Source organism: Malaya genurostris, chromosome 2 (genome assembly GCF_030247185.1).
Source record: "Malaya genurostris strain Urasoe2022 chromosome 2, Malgen_1.1, whole genome shotgun sequence".
Lineage (NCBI taxonomy): Eukaryota > Metazoa > Arthropoda > Insecta > Diptera > Culicidae > Malaya > Malaya genurostris.
The window spans coordinates 137,565,064-137,585,256 of NC_080571.1; the positions used below are offsets into that span (position 1 = coordinate 137,565,064).

At 37.2% G+C, this 20,193-nt stretch overlaps 1 protein-coding gene across 11 annotated transcripts in view; it reads right to left on the bottom strand.

Annotated features, from left to right (window-relative positions):
• The window catches only part of LOC131430107 (regulating synaptic membrane exocytosis protein 2), a 1,567,561-nt gene that overhangs the window by 45,215 nt on the left and 1,502,153 nt on the right, over positions 1 to 20,193 (bottom strand). Inside the window, exon 12 of one of the 11 annotated variants that reach the window (XR_009229486.1) lies at positions 13,925 to 14,111. The exons of the other annotated variants lie outside the window; for them this stretch is intronic. The gene's annotated coding sequence lies outside the window, so the exon portion shown is untranslated. The remainder of the gene's footprint in view (positions 1 to 13,924; positions 14,112 to 20,193) is intronic. 11 annotated transcript variants of the gene reach the window in all.

Genomic DNA, 20,193 nt, shown 5'->3' on the forward strand with positions numbered 1-20,193 from the left:
CCGGCGTATTTATGTAAAGAAGCCCTAAATTATTCATAGCCATATATAATTCATACTGGGCATTCTTTGGTTGACTAACTACCACATATAATCAATATACATGTTTCCATTGCTATGGATATATGCGATTGCCGTGCGATCGCGTCGCTTGTGTACATAATCAATTACCTTGTCTGAACATGTTTTCCTTACTCAGTGGTACAGTTTTTACTGACTGATGCAATATGTGAAAATAGGCAGCCGTGAGCACTGCAATAACTTTACTGATATACTATCTGTACTAGCTAAGGTATAGTGAAATATGGTTTTTGTAAGATATTTATGATAAGATTCCGGCCTGATCTTGATATATGAAAAAAATTAGGGCTGTTGCATGTCCCCTTACTTACTGAGCTTGATGATACCATCGAGTTGATCGCGCGGGTAGCAAATTGAAAGGTTGTGTTGTCGGAATGTAAAACTTTTAGCCCTACGATTGCCGTTACAAAAGATTAATAATTTTTCGTTTCTTTTCTTTTTCTCCTTTTTTTAACTGTTTACATATTCATTTATTACATATTACATTCTTTCATTTAAATATTATATGAATTTAGCTTCCCTAACCTTACAATGCCGTAGCGTGTGCTTCCATTCCAGTCCCAGTGCCGCCTTGTAGTCGCTTTTGTCAGTACCTAATCTGTGGGGTGATCGAACGGTTTCTAGTCTCGGACTCTGGGTGCCGTGTCGTTTCCTCCATAATAGCTCGTTCTTCTCGCCTGGGTTTTCATAATCAAACATCTCGGTTAATATCCTCCGGTTTATTGCCCATAGTTTGAGAATTAATCGCTGTTTCGTTTGAGTTTTTAGGTATCATGGAAATTACTGCATTATTCCGCACGAAGTGTTGAGGCTTCTAACGTTTCTTCAAAAATGTTTCGTCTGGTTTCGTGGTTACTTTTCCGCGTTGGATTTAACAATGATCATTAAATTTTCTATGCTTGTTCATGGCATTCAGTTGAGCTTTTACGATGCCCACTGAGCGAAACACGGGGTAGCACCTTGTATTGTTGTGGCACCCCCCCGCGCAGATTGTTTTTGACGGTGTCGACTGTGTTTACTTCCTTCTTGTCTTATTGCGTGTAAAACATGGGATAGCACTTTGGACTGTTGTGGTGCACCCACGCATCGTCTTTAACTGTGTTGACCTTCTTCCGATTTACTGGCTCTTGCGTTCATATTGCCGACATCTTGATGGGTCCACGGTTCCCTTTGTCTTCGACTTGCCACAACATTCGACCACACCCTATCATTCTCTTAGGTAGCTTTGCTATGCTACCGACATCCTTCCTTCTTGCACGACCGCGATGAATACGTTGGACGCACACGTTGGCCAGGGCTCCGATTTCTTCTAGAACTAATCTCCTAATAAATTTACATGCGCATAGCTATAAATTGTATCTAACACTCAATTGTTACTCTTTCTACAATGTATTGTTTCCACTGAGTTTTTATACAAATGAAACTTCGTAAAAAATTGCAGGCTCGTTTTTTTCTTTCTTTTTTGTCGTGAATACGATTTACTTTACTATGGGGTGCCTTTTCAAAATTAGCCATATGGAAGAATGGGCAGAACTTAATCGTGAATATCTCGACTTGTATTAATCGTAGCAACATAACTCTTTCACCATATCATCAAAAATATGATCAGGAATTTAGGATAATATTTTGAACAGTGTGAGATAACCACAAACAACTCAAAATTTTAGTTTTCTCAAAATTTGAAAATAATGCGGAAAACTCTTTACTTTCGCTTGGGTTTTTCGCGCAAGGACGACGATTTTGAGGTAGTCAGGCACATATCTTCAACTGAATGCGTATAAAAGGGAAACCGTGGTGAAAATCGATCATTTCTTTCCGTGCGTTCCATGGTAGCAGACGTCGTGGGAGTTAAACTTTCAACCAGCAGCGACGAAAAGTGCACCTTCTGCGTTGTTAAAACATCAAACGCTCAGGTAGCAACTATCATTCGCTTGCTGGCCTTCAAGGCGAGAAGACTGCCATCATTTGCTTTTCGGTAGTCGTAACGAGAAGTTTAAGTTTCAGATTTTAGTTCCGCAATATAGGTTTAGAATTCAGAGCCTGCGTACTGAAACTGGATTCTGGAACTGTATTCCGGAACTAATTTGAGGTTCGAAATTGCAATTCTAGAATCGAAACTGGATTCTGAGTCTGTTATTGGTTCTAAATTTAGTTCTTGAACTCAGGATACAGTTCTTTATTCCAGACTTCTTCTATTCGGTTCTTTTGAGAATCATAATAATACTCCTAAAGAATTATGCGGAAATATACTTTACTGTACTCTATAAAACCCATTCTGGTAGTCATGGCGAAAAATCGTCTTCAAGTTTCATAGCTTAGTTCTGGAATATATGGGTTTAGAATTCAGAGTCTGCGTGCTGAACTAACTCAAATCGTCACTCTTCATCACGAACGCTTTCATAAAACTTTCTTTTCAGAGTCACCATTTTTTGTCGTGAATACGACTTACTTTACTATGGGGTGCCTTTTCAAAATTTACCCTCTGATAGAGTGATAAGTGTTTGATCGTGAATATCTATTGTTGTATCTAATGAATCAACATAATTCTTGCGACACGCCATCGGAAATATGATCACAATTTTATGATAAAATTTTCAGTTTTGTGACATAGTCTCAAATAATTCAAAATTAAACTTTTCTGAAATGTTTGGTATAAACGAGTATCAAAGAGGATAATTCATAAGGAGCGTTTGCCTTTCTCGTATTTTTAAAGCTCATAGCTCTGTGATCTGTGAAAGGATTTATATAATCTAACTACCAATAGAATCGAAATTTTTCAATTTAAGCGTGTATAGCAAAAGCATTGAAGTATTTCAATAGTACACTATTGAAAAACCTGTCTCATTTGATCCATGGCAACATCAGCCAATCAGAACGCGTTCTAAGGAAGAGAACAAAATATCTGCTTCTGTACCACAAATCGTCCGGGAAAAATGTTCCGAAAAGTGGTGAATATCGCAGTGAGTGCCTCAATTTGGTCCTTGTGAATGCTAGAAACGAATCCCTACAACATATTGATAGTTTCTTTCAATGAATTATGCAAATCCGAAATGAAATAATCGACATTAAAATTCTGTATGCGGCTATTTTTATAGCCGTTAGGACCGCCCATTAGTGAAAAAGCTACAAACGAAATCACATAAAAGGAAATCTCTTAACAAAAATTCAATCAGTTTGGATTCTATCGCTACTGCGAGCAGATGTGTTTTGTGTCGTCTGCACAGCTAGTTTCGCTTCCGACAAGAGCGATTACGTCACAGCTGCCAGTCATTAGCATTGGTGAAAAAACAACGGCATTATAAAAAATCAGCCGTTCTAATGGCTCTAAAAGTTTTCTAAAGAACTATTAGGATTTGTTGTTCGCAAATCGTAGGGAAATATCCTCAGTTTACTGCAAATCTAGAACAGTTTGGTTAGATTTGTGCACATTTCGCTGTGTGAAACTCACAGTAAACGAGATCAAGTGAAGCCATCTTTGTTTTTGCGAAAGATATTCCAGAGTTTAATGTCGTAGATAATTACGCAATTTGACCTTTCTGAATGCTAGAAACGAGTCCCTTCAGCATATTGATAGTTTGTTTCAATAAATTATGCAAATCTGAAATGAATTATCAACATTAAAATTCTGAATGCGGCTATTTTTATAGCCGTTAGGACCGCCCATTAGTGAAAAAGCTACAAACGAAATCAGGTAGAAACAAGCCTCTCAACAAAAAGTGAAGCCTTCTTTGTTTTTGCGAAAAATGTGCAAAGGGGAATGCTTGCATAATTCATACAATTGATCAACTAATTGATATTCGGAAGTGTTAAGGAACATGTCAGTTGTTTTCGTATTCACGACATCCAGTTATGTCTCTGACATTACCCACCCGCCTATTTTGTTGGTATTTTTCTTTGATTATATTGTTTGTTTTTTTTCATGTTTCCGTATTGTATCGTTATTTTTGGAACTTGAAAAGGAATCATCTTCGGCTATCAATATAATATTAACTTTTCTTTAACCTGTAAAAGTAGAACGTTTCGTTAGAGTTGTGGCATGGGACGATTGTTTCAGGTGTACGTTTTCTGTAAATCTCTTTTTTTTACCCACCACACTCCCCAACACCAAAAAGCTTCAATTTGAAGCCCCCTGGTAGTGGACGCAACTAGTCTCAGAAAAACAAGAAACAAATAGACACTGGCAATAATAATACCAGAAATAAAAATTTAATTTTGATACAAAGTCCGCTGAGATTCTCTTTTTTCATGGTTTGATGTGCAATTTATTAAAGTGGAGTCCCAGTGGAAAAGATTTCCTTTTAAGGGATCCACAATTTAATTATTACGCTATGTTGGAAAGAGTTGGACCAACAAAAAGGATCCGTCTTTGACCAAGGCTTGTAGCTGCTCGTGCAGAAACCGCACCGAGCGGAGCGGGTGGCAGAATGTGATATATTCAATTAAAACACGCGATCTCTTCGTATGTCACTTTATTCCGCTAATCTCGATCTTCTTCGTATGTCACTAATTCGCGACCGACTTCGACCTACTACTAACTACTGTCAACAGGATGGCACCCGTGACTTTTGGCTTACTAATTAAAACTCGACTGACTCCTAATTCCTTGTAAGAAGGCTTTTTATAAATCCTCTATTACTTATTCTTCGGGTGAAGCCCGAAAGTTTTAGTACATTGCGGATGCAGAAGTTCATCCGACTTTCTTCCGAAGTCTTCTCTTGCGAGCTTTCGTTCGGTTGTTTTCACTAACTGTTCGGCCTAAACCCGAGACCATCGTGACCGTTACCGGTTGTTCGTGAAATTTCTTTGCTTCGGTGGTCCCTGAAATTTCTTTGCTTACGCAGGGCACCTCAGTGTCGCGCAAACAAAAACATCTCAGCAACCCCGAGCGCATTCCAAGAGCGTGTAAACAAAAACTGCTGCGCCAATGCAAACTAGTAATGCAGCAAATTCGCTAAGGGCGCTGCATGCCCCCTTACTTACTGAGCTTGATGATACCTTAAGGGTTAGCATCAAGTCGATTGTGATGGTATCGGACTTAGGCACGAGGATATGGGTACAAAAAAAACTTTGTATAGTTTTCATTACCTTTTTTTTTCATTCTCTTCTGCGGCTTTATACAATGAAATTTTCATAACTTAATGATAATCCTTTTATGTCCCTAATTTTACGTTGGTCCTAGCGTGCGCATTCCTTCTGCCGTTGCCTGCTGCTTCATCTCGTCGTCATCTTCTGCCTCGGGTCTGTTTCCCATCCTTCGTGGTTGCCGATCTGCCTGGGTGTGCTCTCGTGGTTTCAGACCGTGGATGTCAGGTTCCGCCTCCTTCTTTACTGTACTCTCTGGATCTCGGAATACGGAGTATTATCGCCTATCGTAGGACGTCTCTGACGAGTACTGATATTTCGCCTTTTATGGTTAAGCTCTGTGATTTCAATTCCTTTTCTATTGTTGCGGTTCAACTGTGACTGAATTGTACTGTTTTCCGTTGCAGAAATTGTATTAGATCGATTGCTGGTTTCGGAGACACGACTCCTGTTATTCTAACTTTCTATATGTTAATCCATGTCAATTCGGATTATCGATGCCCTTCTAGTACCTCCATGGCTGCTTTACTTTCTTACTGTTTTCGGGAGTTCGAATGTACATTTCTCTTTATTTCGTCAATTGAAGATACTCTCTCGTTGCCCTTTGACATGTTCAGCACATATTTATATGTCGCAGGTTAGGAGCATCCTTACTCTCTGATCAACGTAAAATGTGGCAAACTTCATTGTGTGTACTGTCGCCCGGTCGCTGAATTATCAATAGGGTTCGAATTACCCTGACCAAGGTAGCTTAAGTCTCCCTTATACGCATAACGTATAAATTTGAGTCTTCTGTCTTCCTTCATTTGATCGATTGTTCTCGATGTACGTTTCGTCTTCGTCTCCGCTCCAAGATATCTGCTAGTGGTAAAGGTGGTCCCCTCCATCCTTGGCCTGCTGCCACGATTGCACACCTTGCGTATCGCCTTTACATAGGTAGCATTGGGTTTAGTACCGACATCCTGCCTTCAGCCCGTTCTCAAACATTACTGTGATCACACGCTATTGGGATTTTTCCAGAAAAACTCCTAAAACTTTGCCTATGATTTAGCTTTCCGATGGTCTGAATATCTGTGTTCGATGCATTTTTATCCTATTTATAGTCTTCTAGTATTTACTGGTATATTGCTTCTATTTATATTTAATTTCATCATTTGAATGCTTTCTTTATATTTACACCCTTTTGATCATTATCCTTAGTTCCTTCCTCAGAATCTATCAAATTGATACATTTTTTTCATTTTCTTCGGCCTGTGATGATTTCTAAAATATCTCGGTAGTCATCAAAACTTCCCATTGTATCGCATCATTGAATTTTATTCAATATTTATTGTAGATTTTCTTTTGGCAATATTGATATATTTTATTCGTTTTATTTTTTCGTAATGACAATTGTAATAATATATTTTATTCACCTTTTCTTTCTTTTGTCTTTTTGTAATGACAATTGTAATAATATATTTTATTCACCTTTTCTTTCTTTTCTCTTTTTTGTAATGACAATTGTATTAATATATGTTATTCACCTTTTCTTTCTTTTCTCTTTTTGTAAAAATGGGGTGAAAGAGAACAATGTTAGAGTTGCGGCATGCGAAGGTCGTTGCCCTTCCCTAGTCCCTTTCTGTCTTTTGTGTCCATGCTACAACAATATAATATTACAATATAATAGTCTTCCTGATGAGCTCAAACAAACCTTCAATCCGGTCGAATTCAAAATGAGATTAAAGCGCTACCTAAAGACAGAGATAGCTAACTATATACTGTAATCGTATCAACCGTGTTTTTTGTTTTTGTGTTTTTGTTTTTGTGTTTGTACAGTTCATCCTTCCATCATCTACTCATTCATTCACTCATCCATTCATTCATTCATTCACTCATTCATACACTGATTCACTCAATCATTACTTCCCTCACTCATAAACTCTTTTATTCATTCATTCATTCATTGATTAATTCATTTATTAATTCGTAACATCATGTACCCATTCATTCATACATTTATCAACTTATAGATTCGAGTAATTGTTCAAATGTTGCAATCTTAAAAGTAGAGGAGGTTTTTGTGCCCTTTTGAGCAAGTGCTGGTACCACAGTCTACTCAAGAGGGCTTTTTTCCTGCTCAAGTGTTGAAATGAATAGATTACTGTTAGTTAATTAGTTAATAAATAATTACTGTTAGTTTTTGTAAGCTTTGAAATATTAGTAAGAGCCCCTTAAAAGGAATCCTACATTCCACTGGGAGTTCTTGCATAGTGTAAATAGTTAAATGTCTCTTCGCTAGTATATAACGTTAGTAGTAATAACCTCAGCTTGTTATCATCGCGGTTTTGTTTCCTTTTTATTTTGCTATAGTTTTGCTTTTCTAAGCTGAGGTATGTATGTGTCCGTGGCCAGGGAGCTCCAGTTGTGAGCTTTTTGGTGCGGGGGAGTGCGGAGGGCTATTAAAAAAAAAAAAAAAAAAAAAAAAAAAAAAAATTATGTTTTGTAGCTCTACTCCCTCTCCTTTTAGCTTTTTCACGTCTACTCCTAAGTTAAAGAGTCTCTTATTATCAATGAATGTGTATATCCCGTTTCTTATTTAATATAGGTATGTCTTTGTGTTTTAACAATCTCATGTTTTCTATCGGACCTTCTGTTACTTTCGTCAGGTACAATGTCTCGTTTGCTTTTTCGTTATACTGATGTTCGATAATCACCTCGTATGTTGACAGCGTCATTCCTGGCTGTAATTCTATGGTTCCTATTCCGTGAATATCTGTCCTCGCATCTCTACTGCCGTCCTTCCTTGTTATATTTATTGTTGTATGGTGTGGAGCCACATAAATCCACTTGTTTTTCCGTTCCCCTTCAAGCCAAATTGTGTGGTTTACTTTAAAGACGCGTGCCTCGCAGGTTACGGCTGATCCCTTATACATCAAATTCGCGAGACACTCGCTGATTGCTTCCAGATTTCTTTCCACGCTTTTGAAATCGCATATTCTGGAATTCTTATACTCGGCACATCCACACATCTGTAAACGTGGCATGACTAGTCCTTGAAAGGTTGCGAACTTATTTTTCTTTACTAGTGGTAACGTGAGCTTCAGGTGAAGTACGCCTTTCTCGTCTATTTCATACGAGTTCTTGGTAGCGCCAAATATCTCTAAACTTATATACCCATCTTTGGTACAAGGGAAATCCATGGTATCCGTTCCTTGTACCTGTTGTTCCATTTGAAATAGAAGTTTCTTGGGCTCTGCGAGTTCCATTATTATGTCCAATGCCCGAGCTTCACCTGCTAAAATTTTTATTATTACTGCTTGTCGCCGCGGTGAACTTATGATACTCTGTATTTCTAGTCCCTTGTTTAGCAATCTTGTTTCTGTTATTAGCATTTCCTTAGTAAAAATGGTGCCATTCATATCTTTGATAATTGCTTCTTGCGTCTTTTCGTTTTCCCTGTATGATTCTGTCAGTTTCTGGTCTATCTGAAGCAGTCGATGACCGTCGTCTGCTGGTATGTCGCTCCTTTTAATCTCTCTTCGTTCCCGCGAACCTTATTCATATCTTCGTCTAGTCTGATTCTATCTTCAGAGTCCATTAATCCTATGGCACTCCACAGACTTCTGCGCTTTCGTTTACCCGCATGAGTGCCTATTACTCCCCCTAGTTCCTGCATAATTTCATAGTCCCGTTGTAACAATTCCTTCAGAGAGTTGCATGGGCTCATGTTCAGTGCTTCTATTATAGTCGAGCATGAGTCCGGAAAGGTTCCTATGTCCCTTGTGATTCTAATCCTATCAGTTACTAATTCTTCTAAACTTACACTCACCCCCAAGTCATATGAGCCGCTTAATATCCATGTTATTCCAAGGTCTTTTAATATTAGATTGCCCGAATTCCCATGGGTCTCCCCTCGTGTAACGGCTGCGTTTGCCAGGACACTGGAATGTAAGAGAAAAGAAAACTTTTTATTCCATTCCAGATACTTTTGGTTGGCTTCGTAATATCTGTTAATAAGCCGGGGGGGTTATTCAATATTATCACCCCCCTTTTTTTTTTCATTGATATCCGATCCGACACATCCGATTTGTCGTGCCACATAAAATGTCGCGTGCCTAGAGCTGTTGCACTCAAAGGTGTATTAAAATCGTGTTTTTCCTGTACCCTTCGCGATGGTTTCATTTGTTTTTGCCGAGCGCCCATCGCTCTGGTGCATATATTCAATTAAAACACGCGATCTCTTCGTATGTCACTTTATTCCGCTAATCTCGATCTTCTTCGTATGTCACTTTACCTGGCTAAAATCGATCTTCTTCGTATGTCACTAATTCGCAACCGACTTCGACCTACTACTAACTACTGTCAACAGGATGGCACCCGTGACTTTTGGCTTACTAATTAAAACTCGACTGACTCCTAATTCCTTGTAAGAAGGCTTTTTATAAATCCTCTATTACTTATTCTTCGGGTGAAGCCCGAAAGTTTTAGTACATTGCGGATGCAGAAGTTCATCCGACTTTCTTCCGAAGTCTTCTCTTGCGAGCTTTCGTTCGGTTGTTTTCACTAACTGTTCGGCCTAAACCCGAGACCATCGTGACCGTTACCGCGGTTGTTCGTGAAATTTCTTTGCTTCGGTGGTCCCTGAAATTTCTTTGCTTACGCAGGGCACCTCAGTGTCGCTCAAACAAAAACATCTCAGCAACCCCGAGCGCATTCCAAGAGCGTGTAAACAAAAACTGCTGCGCCAATGCAAACTAGTAATGCAGCAAATTCGCTAAGGGCGCTGCACTCGAACACGAAACAAATTGTTACTACGGCGTGTTGTTCTAGAATGGGATATAGTTGGGAGCTGTAGGTTGTGGTGTACTGTGGATTTATACAAATTATTATGGATGAATAGCAACGTTTGGACATCACATAAGTATGTTATTGATAAAACATTATGGTTTCTGTCAGAGTATAACAATAGACTCGAGAATAGTAAGGGTTTATTGAAAATGATTTTTAGGCATCTGTTTCGTAGAGTTTGGAGTTTCTTCAGATAAGAACTAGCGGTTCGCCCCCACACCGATACCAAGTAGTTGAGCTGTGAATGGATGTAAGCAAAATAAAAATTTAACAGCACACGCTGGGGAACAAAGGACTTGACTCTCCATAAAACACCGCAGTACGACGCCACGTGCTTGGCAACAAACTTTATGTGGTGAGCCCAGGTTAATGCGGGGTCGAAATATATGCCCAGATACTGTAAATAGTCAACTTTTTCAATAATATTGTGTCCAAGCTGGGGATGATTATGCGTTGGTATAATTTTCCTTGTGGAACGGAAAATCATATACTTAGTCTTTGTGGCATTTAATGATAATAAGTTCGCATTGAAATATTGATCAAGAGTTCTTAAATCACTTTCCATTGAGTTAATAATAGCATTGATGTCACTGTCAGGATAGAACAGAGCTGTGTCGTCGGCGAATAGTCGTGGAGTTCATTTAAGATGTAAATTACCTATATCATTAATATATAAAAGAAACAATAGTGGACCAATATTACTTCCTTGTGGAACACCGATGTTTATTGGAGCAAGGTTGCTACTGTCACTTTCGATGGATACAAATTGTTTTCTATTAGTCAAGTAACTACGGATAATTGAATTAGCAATGCCCCTGGTCCCATAGCAATCGAGTTTGTCCAAAAGTATACTATGATCTAATGTGTCAAAAGCTTTTTTAAGGTCTAAAAATACTGCACCAACTATATTTTTACTATCGATCTTGCTTATAATTTTGTCAACTAATTCAATTATAGCGGTTTGGGTGCTAGAACCTTGTCTGAAGCTATATTGGAATTTAAAGAGGATATTATGCTTACTTAGGAATTCGATAAGTCTAGTGACTAGAAGTTTTTCAAATATTTTGTTGAATACGGACAATGCAGATATAGGACGGTAATTATTACAATCACAACGGTCACCCGATTTGAACACAGGAATGACTTTAGCCACCTTGAGGCAATCAGGGTAGTAATCGGTCTGAATAATTACGTTAAAGCACTGAGAGAGTATTTTAGCGAATGCAAGTAAATTATGTTTTAGTACACTGACAGAGACGTTATCAGGGCCGTTACTCTTCTTATTATCCAAACATTGTATTAACAGTATCACTTCATTTACAGATGTAGGACGTAGAAAAATAGAATCACAAACACGACTCACGTTACTTATTGGACAAAAAGATGAGTTTACAGGAATAGCTTTAGCTAATTCGTTACCGATATTTGAAAAGAATTTGTTGAAAACATCACAAACTTCCTTGTTGTCATTAATGTTGTTGCCCCTATCGATCAAGCGTATTTAATCTTTTGCTTTTGTTAGTCCGAACGTAGATTTAAGATTTGTCCAAAATTTCGAATGAGGTACGTTAGTGAGAAGGTTTTCGTAATATTTTTTTTATTCGCCTTTTTCATGGAATCGACTTTTTTAGAGATATGTGATAGCATTTGTTTGAGATGCTGATCGTGGGGGCTTGCCTTAATACGTTTGAGGTAATTGCTTTTTATTTTCACTAGTGTCCATAAATCAAAGGTCATCCACGGGCAATGATTACCTTTCACTGTGACTGTTTTAGTTATTATTCTTGTATGTTGTTCGAGTAGAGAATTATATACGAAAACTATAGATTGAAGAACTGTTTTAGCGTCCTCAATGACATCAATACTACTAATAAAATTGGAAAAATCAAGATTAACCTGACGATAGTTATTTTTTTTTCGTTAACATCATAGGTTCTTTATCAGCCAGTATTTTGAAAGTTGTTATGATTTGAGAGTGGTCACTTAGTTCATTAAATATTGTGTCGTTGCGAATACGATTAACGTCGTCAAGTTTACAAATAATATGGTATATAGTATATTGCGCTAATTGGTCTTGTAGTAAAACAATTTGTACACGAAAAGTCATATGATTCTAGCAGAGCCTTATATCTTGTCACAATGTTGTTATGAATGAGATTTATAGGAACATTTGTATCACCTTCAATAAAACACGAACACATCAAGCTTTCTAGGTAAACGGAAAATTCGTTAAAATAAAAGCTAGGGGGACGATACACACCATGAATATTATAAAAGTGTCCTTTGATACCAAGCTAGATGTTTATATGGTGAAATCCATCGGACGTGTAGTTCCTAATCAGTCTATGTTCAATATCTTGTTTGACATATATTGCTAGGCCTCCACTAGAATCTTCTCTACAAGCATAAAAGGCTTTATAATGCGGTATTTTATAGAGAGCACAATTTTCATCTTTCAACCATGTTTCTCCGATTACTATAACATCTATATGAGTTTTAAAATTGTCAAAATCAATTAATATATCATCAAATTTTGAAATATCATTAATACCTCTTACATTCCATTGCAAAATCTTAAGTGTTTTTTTGTCGTTTAATGTATAGTTGTTATTGAACTTATAAATATTTTCGTGAAAAATTTTTTTGGTAGTCGTATTATCCATTTAAAAGAGAAACAAATAACAGCACATGTAACATAAATATAATAGCTAAATTAAGTTCTTTTACGCTTGAGTGGTACTTGATCTGGGGAAGGAGACGTCAATTGTGTGGATCGGTAAAAATGTATAACACGATCAAGATCTATTTTATTACGATTTTTTTCCAATTTAGAATGGTCATCCTTTTTTACTAATATAACTCCTCCACGACCTGGCCATACATACTTAATATTTAATAATTTTTGAGATTCTCGCATGTTTTTTAACAGTTCCAAAGAAGCAGTTGACAGCTCCTCACGAACTGCCACTTTCATTTCAGTTCCATTAGTCTTGAAGGATTTGTCAACAGCAGTAGCAATAAGAGGGCCATGTTCCTGCTTCTTGTCTAGAACTGTTTCTCTAATGGCTTCGTCTTTGAAGACCACTCGTATTGGAATCGGAGCGCCGCTGTTTTTATTACCCGCATACAATCGGGATGACGAAACAACGGAATCACGGGACAAACTAACACCAAGACATTTGAATGTTTTTAGCACAAGCTCTCCCACATTTTCATTGGGGATTGAGGGCAAGCCGAATATCATCGCGTTATTAGCTACTGTTTTTTTTATTTTCCTTAGCATAATAATTTTCAATTTTATTAACAGTAGCAGTCAGCGAAGATAGTGAAAGCTTCAATGTATCGATTTCTAGTTGTAGACGCTCATTCTCAGACTTCAAGTCCTTGAAATCCGAAATTATTGAATCGAACTTCTCAGACAAGAAATTCTGCGAAGACTCCACAGCACTAGTAATAACCCTAACTTCATCCCGAACTTGTTGCATCTGCTCAGCCACCGCGGTAGAGACAGTAGCATTAAGTTTATTGCTCATTGATGAGATAAACGATTTTTCATTTGTATGCATATCAGTGATACGTTTGTAAAGGTCAGTACACTTGACTGAACAAAAATAGGGGTTTTGTTTGGCTCGTCGAGCCGCTACACCCACTATACCCCGACATTTAAGATGAACAGACGTAAAACAGTACAAACCTGTCGAAAGATCATTCTTGTCGGTCTCAGGCTGATGACAAATTCCACAGGACATTTCATCAACCATACCATCCTGATCCATTACAATGATCAGCAATCTAGACGCAAGCACACAATAAACACAGATGACGATATATTTGATTACAACAATAAAAAAACTTCTGTTTCTACTCAAATTATTATAGTTTTTTTTCATTGGTTCTGCAACTCGCTTCCATGTGATATTTCAGCTCATCTTACCATGAATGCTGCTTACATATTGCTTATCTCTGTCCATCGACTTATTTTTCCTTCATTTGCCTCTGATAATTGCTAACTTCCTTCTTTCTGTTTGGGTTTTGCTTTTCATCCAGGTCGAATGGTCATTTCCATACCGCAACTATTCCCCCTTACTTACTGAGATGTGTTTTCGGCGGTCTATATTGATCTGAAAACATACTTAGATTAGTCTTTTAGATTAATTTGAACACAAATTGTGAATAAACCCGATATATATGTTAGTATACATTGTAAAGTGGTTTATTGATTTCTTTTATGTTCACATATGAATTGTATTTCCCTTCATCCTTTCAACACGTTCTTTTTTAATCTTCAGTAGTGTTAATTAATTCCCTATTGATTTGATTTATGTATTTTCCCTTTATACGATCCTGTTTGAATCGTTGAGTGTTGTATTTATTTTGTCATAAATAATTTGAGATTTCAAATTAAATTTGATTTTCAGGTTCATATTCTTGTTTCATTACGATTGTCTGTCTTGTTTGAGTATTGAGAATTGTCACAAAATTTGATTTCATATTGCCATTCCGTTCAAATAGTGCGCACTTTCTTTTCATTCTGGGGTCCGACTCCCCTTGTCCACACACACTTGTTTCCACACTCATACTGAAGAAATTGCTAAAATACCTTTATGGCATAGGAATTATATGTTGGCCAACGTCGTTTTGGTATTCGTTACTCTGTCCACTAGTTTCTTATATCTTTCTCATTTTGTTGTCGTCTAACGTTTTGTCGTATTCTAATTTCATCATGTCATTGTTGAATTTTATTTTTCATTATATTAGTTTAATGTCTAACTATGAATCAATATATTTGTGCTGACCTAAAGTTTATCATGTCATTTTATTTTGAATCCATAAAAACTATGAAAGAAAAATCCCGTTTGAGTATCCCCTTTTAGTTATATCCCATCATCCTTTTACTACTACTTGATATTGTTTCCCTTGTATTAAGTTTGCTTTCCATTGTAAGCAAAAATGTCTCTCATAATTCTCTCTTTTGTGATATTTTATTGTTATCTATTTATTGCTATTCCACTGATTTCCATGCATGGATTGTTTCTTTTTTCACATAGCTTCTTTCGTAATCCATAGATCCATCCGAGTTGATTTTTAGTTTCCATTTGGTTCTCATATTGCATACTCAGTTAACATCTTGACAACATTGATTTTGTTTTAATCTAGTTTTTTTATAATGTTTTTTTTCTGTTTTTGTAACATATCATAGGCATAATGCAGCTTTGAGTTTTCCCATTATTTTCCAAATGCCTGTATATTGTTTTACGTATCCTAGATTTTCAAAACGGATTATTTCTCCTGTGATACTTTTAACCCCGATTTCTTTAATATTTTGTTCGTTTCACTAGTCGTATACTTTTAAATAACTTTTGTCCGGTTTTACATTAACTTATCTACACTTTTATGTTGCATATTCCAACAATATCGCTTTGTCGAATATATTTTCCGCTATCAATTTTCATAATTTGTTAACTTGAATTTCATCTTGATTTTGTGTTCCAAAATCTCATACTTGGTTTAAAAGTCTTTCTTTTGTTACACTTTTTCATGACAAATGAACTTCAATTCGATCTTTATCCTATTATTTCGTGCATCCATTTGTACATTGTCTTATAATATGCTAATTTTTATTATTTATTTGTTTTTTGTTTGTATATAGTAATCACTATTCTTATACAGTTATACTGGATTAAAGATTATCTTCTTAGTTAAAATTATATTTATATTTATTTTTAAAATATTTCGAGTGATTACGAGTTTTTTGCCTTTCTCATATAGAAAGGTTATGCAATCACTTGAAAAACCGACTAGTGAAAATTGGCCCGGAAAGCCAAGTGTCATATACCATTCGACTCAGTTCATCGAGCTGAGCAATGTCTGTGTGTGAGTGAGTGTGTGTGTATGTGTGGGTGTGTATGTGTGTGTGTATATGTTAAATAATCTCACTAGGTTTTCTCGGAAATGGCTGAACCGATTTTGACAAACTTAGATTCAAATGAAAGGTCTCGTGGTCCCATACGGAATTTCTGAATTTCATTCGGATCCGACTTCCGGTTCCGGAGTTATAGGGTAAAGTGTGTTCAATATTGTACAACGTCACTTAAACCGGCGAAACAAAAAACGAAAAAATTTTTCTAAACTGGTCTCAAAACTACACAACTCGATAGTCATTATCAGTAGGCAACTAAATAAACCGATTCCGGGTATCCTGGTTCCCGGTATCCGGTTCCGGAAGTACCGGAAATAGTGGTCATATATACCAAAATGGATCTCACTCACTTTTCTCAACGATGGTTTGACCGATTTCCACAAATATAGATTCCAATGAAATGTCTTTCGGTCCCACACGAATTTCCTGAATTTCATCCGGATCCGTCTTCCGGTTCCGGAATTATAGGGTAAAGTGTGTTCAATATTGTACACCGTCACTTAAACCGGAGAAACAAAAAACGTAAAATAATTTCTAAACTGGTCTCAAAACTAGACAAATCGATAGTCATTATCAGTAGACAACTAATCAAAACGTTCCCGGCTATCCTGGTTCCCGGTAACCGGTTCCGGAAGTACCGGAAATAGTGGTCATATATACCAAAACAGATCTTACTCACTTTTCTCAGCGATGGTTTGACCGATTTCCACAAACTTAGATTCAAATAAAAGGTCCTTCGGTCCCACACGAATTTCCTGAATTTCATCCGGATCCGACTTCCCGTTCCGGAATTATAGGGTAAAGTGTGTTCAATATTGTACACCGTCACTTAAACCCGCGAAACAAAACACGTAAAAAATTTTCTAAACTGGTCTCAAAACTACACAAATCGACAGTCATTATCAGTAGGCAACTAAACAAACCGATTTCGGCTATCATGGTTCCCTGTATCCGGTTCCGGAAGTACCGGAAATAGTGGTCAGACATAAAAAAGTAGATCTCACTCACATTTCTCAGCGATGGTTTGACCGATTTCCACAAACTTAGATTAAAATGAAAGGTCTTCCGGTTCCTTGCGGAATTCCAGAATTTCATCCGGATCCGACTTCCGGTTTCGGAATTATAGGCTAAACTACACAAATCGATAGTCATTATCAGTAGGCAACTAAACAAACCGATTCCGGCTATCCTGGTTCCCGGTATCCGGTTCCGGAAGTACCGGAAATAGTGGTCATATATACCAAAATAGATCTCACTCACTTTTCTCAGCGATGGTTTGACCGATTTCCACAAAATTAGATTAAAATGAAAGGTCTTCCGGTTCCTTACGGAATTCCTGAATTTCATCCGGATCCGACTTCTGGTTCCGGAATTATAGGGTAAAGTGTGTTCAATATTGTACACCGTCACTTAAACCGGCGAAACAAAAAACGTAAAAAAGTTTCTAAACTGGTCTCAAAACTATACAAATCGATAATCATTATCAGTAGACAACTAAACAAACCGATTCCGGCTATCCTGGTTCCCGGTATCCGGTTCCAGAAGTACCGGAAATAGTGATCATATATGCCAAAATAGATCTCACTCACTTTTCTCAGCGATGGTTTGACCGATTTCCACAAACTTAGATTCAAATGGAAGGTCTTCCGGTCCTATACGGAATCCCTGAATTTCATCCGGATCCGATTCCCGGTTCCGGAATTATAGGGTATAGTGTGTTCAATATTGTACACCGTCACTTAAACCGGCGAGACAAAAAACGTAAAAATTTTTCTAAACTGGTCCCAAAACTACCCGAATCGATAGTCATTATCAGTAGGCAACTAAAAAAACCGGCTATTCTGGTTCCCGGTATTCGGTTCCGGAAGTACCGGAAATAGTGATCATATATACCAAAATGGATCTCACTCACTTCGCTCAGCGATGGTTTGACCGATTTCCATAAAATTAGATTCAAATGAAAGGCCTTCCGGTCCCACACGAATTCCCTGAATTTCATCCGGATCCGACTTCCGGTTCCGGAATTATAGGGTAAAGTGTGTTCAATATTGTACACCGTCACTTAAACCGGCGAAACAAAATACTTAAAAAAAAATCTTAACTGGTCTCAAAACTACACAAATCGATAATCATTATCAGTAGACAACTAAACAAACCGATTCCGGCTATCCTGGTTCCCGGTATCCGGTTCCAGAAGTACCGGAAATAGTGATCATATATACCAAAACAGATCTCACTCACTTTTCTCAGCGATGGTTTGACCGATTTCCACAAACTTAGATTCAAATGGAAGGCCTTCCGGTCCCACACGAATTCCCTGAATTTCATCCGGATCCGACTTCCGGTTCCGGAATTATAGGGTAAAGTGTGTTCAATATTGTACACCGTCACTTAAACCGGCGAAACAAAATACTTAAAAAAAAAATCTTAACTGGTCTCAAAACTACACAAATCAATAATCATTATCAGTAGACAACTAAACAAACCGATTCCGGCTATCCTGGTTCCCGGTATCCGGTTCCGGAAGTACCGGAAATAGTGGTCATATATACCAAAACAGATCTCACTCACTTTTCTCAACGATGGTTTGACCGATTTCCACGAACTTAGATTCAAATGGAAGGTCTTCTGGTCCCATACGGAATTCCTGAATTTCCGTCGGATCCGATTTCCGGTTCCGGAATTATAGGGTATAGTGTGTTCAATATTGTACACCGTCACTTAAACCAACGAAACAAAAAACGTAAAAATTTTTCTAAACTGGTCTCAAAACTACCCACTTGACCGATTTCCACAAACTTCGATTCAAATGAAAGGTCTTCTGGTCCTATACGGAATTCCTGAATTTCATCCGGATCCGACCTCTGGTTCCGGAATTATAGGGTGAAGTGTGTTCAATATTGTACACCGTCACTTAAACCGGCGAAACATAAAACGTAAAAAAAAATTCTAAAGTGGTTTCAAAACTACACAAATCAATAGTCATTAACAGTAGGCAACAAAACAAACCGATTCCGGCTATCCTGTACAATATTGTACACCGTCACTTAAAATATTTTCGGATGCAACAAATATGTTATGCATATGTTTCTTTCAAAAATCGAAGAGAAAAATTTAGAATAGAATACCACAATAGAATACCACATTATTATCAAGGCATCATTACACCACTAGGTGGATTAAAATAGGTTTTTTTTATATCTTTTCAATCGATTATTATGGATCTTCTCAAGCCTGTTTTCATTTTTAATTGGAGTTGTTTGTTCACTAGGTAGAGCGACTACTTCATATGGTCCTCTTCAAAGTGATTGTAATTTTTGGCCTGCGCCTGTGGGATTTTCTTTGACTAACACTAAGTCCCCCCACATTGGTTGCCATTCGTTGGAGTTTTTATCTTACAGCTTCTTACGTTTTTCTTTTGATTTAATTAAATTTTCTTGTGCTTGATGATGCAATCGCTTGAATGAAGATCGCATTTCATTCACATAATCTTCATAGTACATTCCATCATTGTTATATTTGTACATTGAATTACGAATATTTGCTCGTTTCCCATGTAATAACTCAAACGGAGTGTAACCCGTTGATGCGTTAATCGTAGTATTATATTCAAATGTAAAAAATTGAAAAAGTTGGTTCCATATTTTAGGATCGTTACCCACATATTGTCTAAGATATGTTTTCAATTCTCTATTGGATCTTTCGACAAGGTTAGCCTGCGGATGATATGTACTAGTAGTAATTTTCTAAATTTTTAAAATTTTAAAGATATTTTTCATTAATGAACTAACAAAATAGAATCCATCATCCGTTACTAATTCAGCGGGTGTCCCAAATCTACATATATAGTTATTCACAAAAGTTTGAGCAACCGTGGAACTCTCTTGATTTTCCATCGGTGCTACAACTAAATACCTAGTCAGATCGTTCTGCATAACAAGGCCGTATTTGTTACCCCAGTCAGACTCTGGGAGTATTACTATATCCATGTACAGCTTCTCGAATGGTTCCAATGATGTCGTAGTAATTTTCATTGGAATTTTGTTTAAACGGTCAATTTTATTCTTCTGGCAAGAATCACATTGTCTTACATAATGTTCGATATCTTTGCGCATATTAGTCCATTGGAATAGTGGACTCATACGCTCTGCCATCCGTTTACCTCCAACATGTCCACCTAGAGGAGCATCGTGGAATTTTTTCAATAAAGTTTCGCGATCTTTTTCCGGCACCCAAAAAGTCTTGGCATTACATTCCTTTGGTGGAATTTGGCCTTTCTGTTT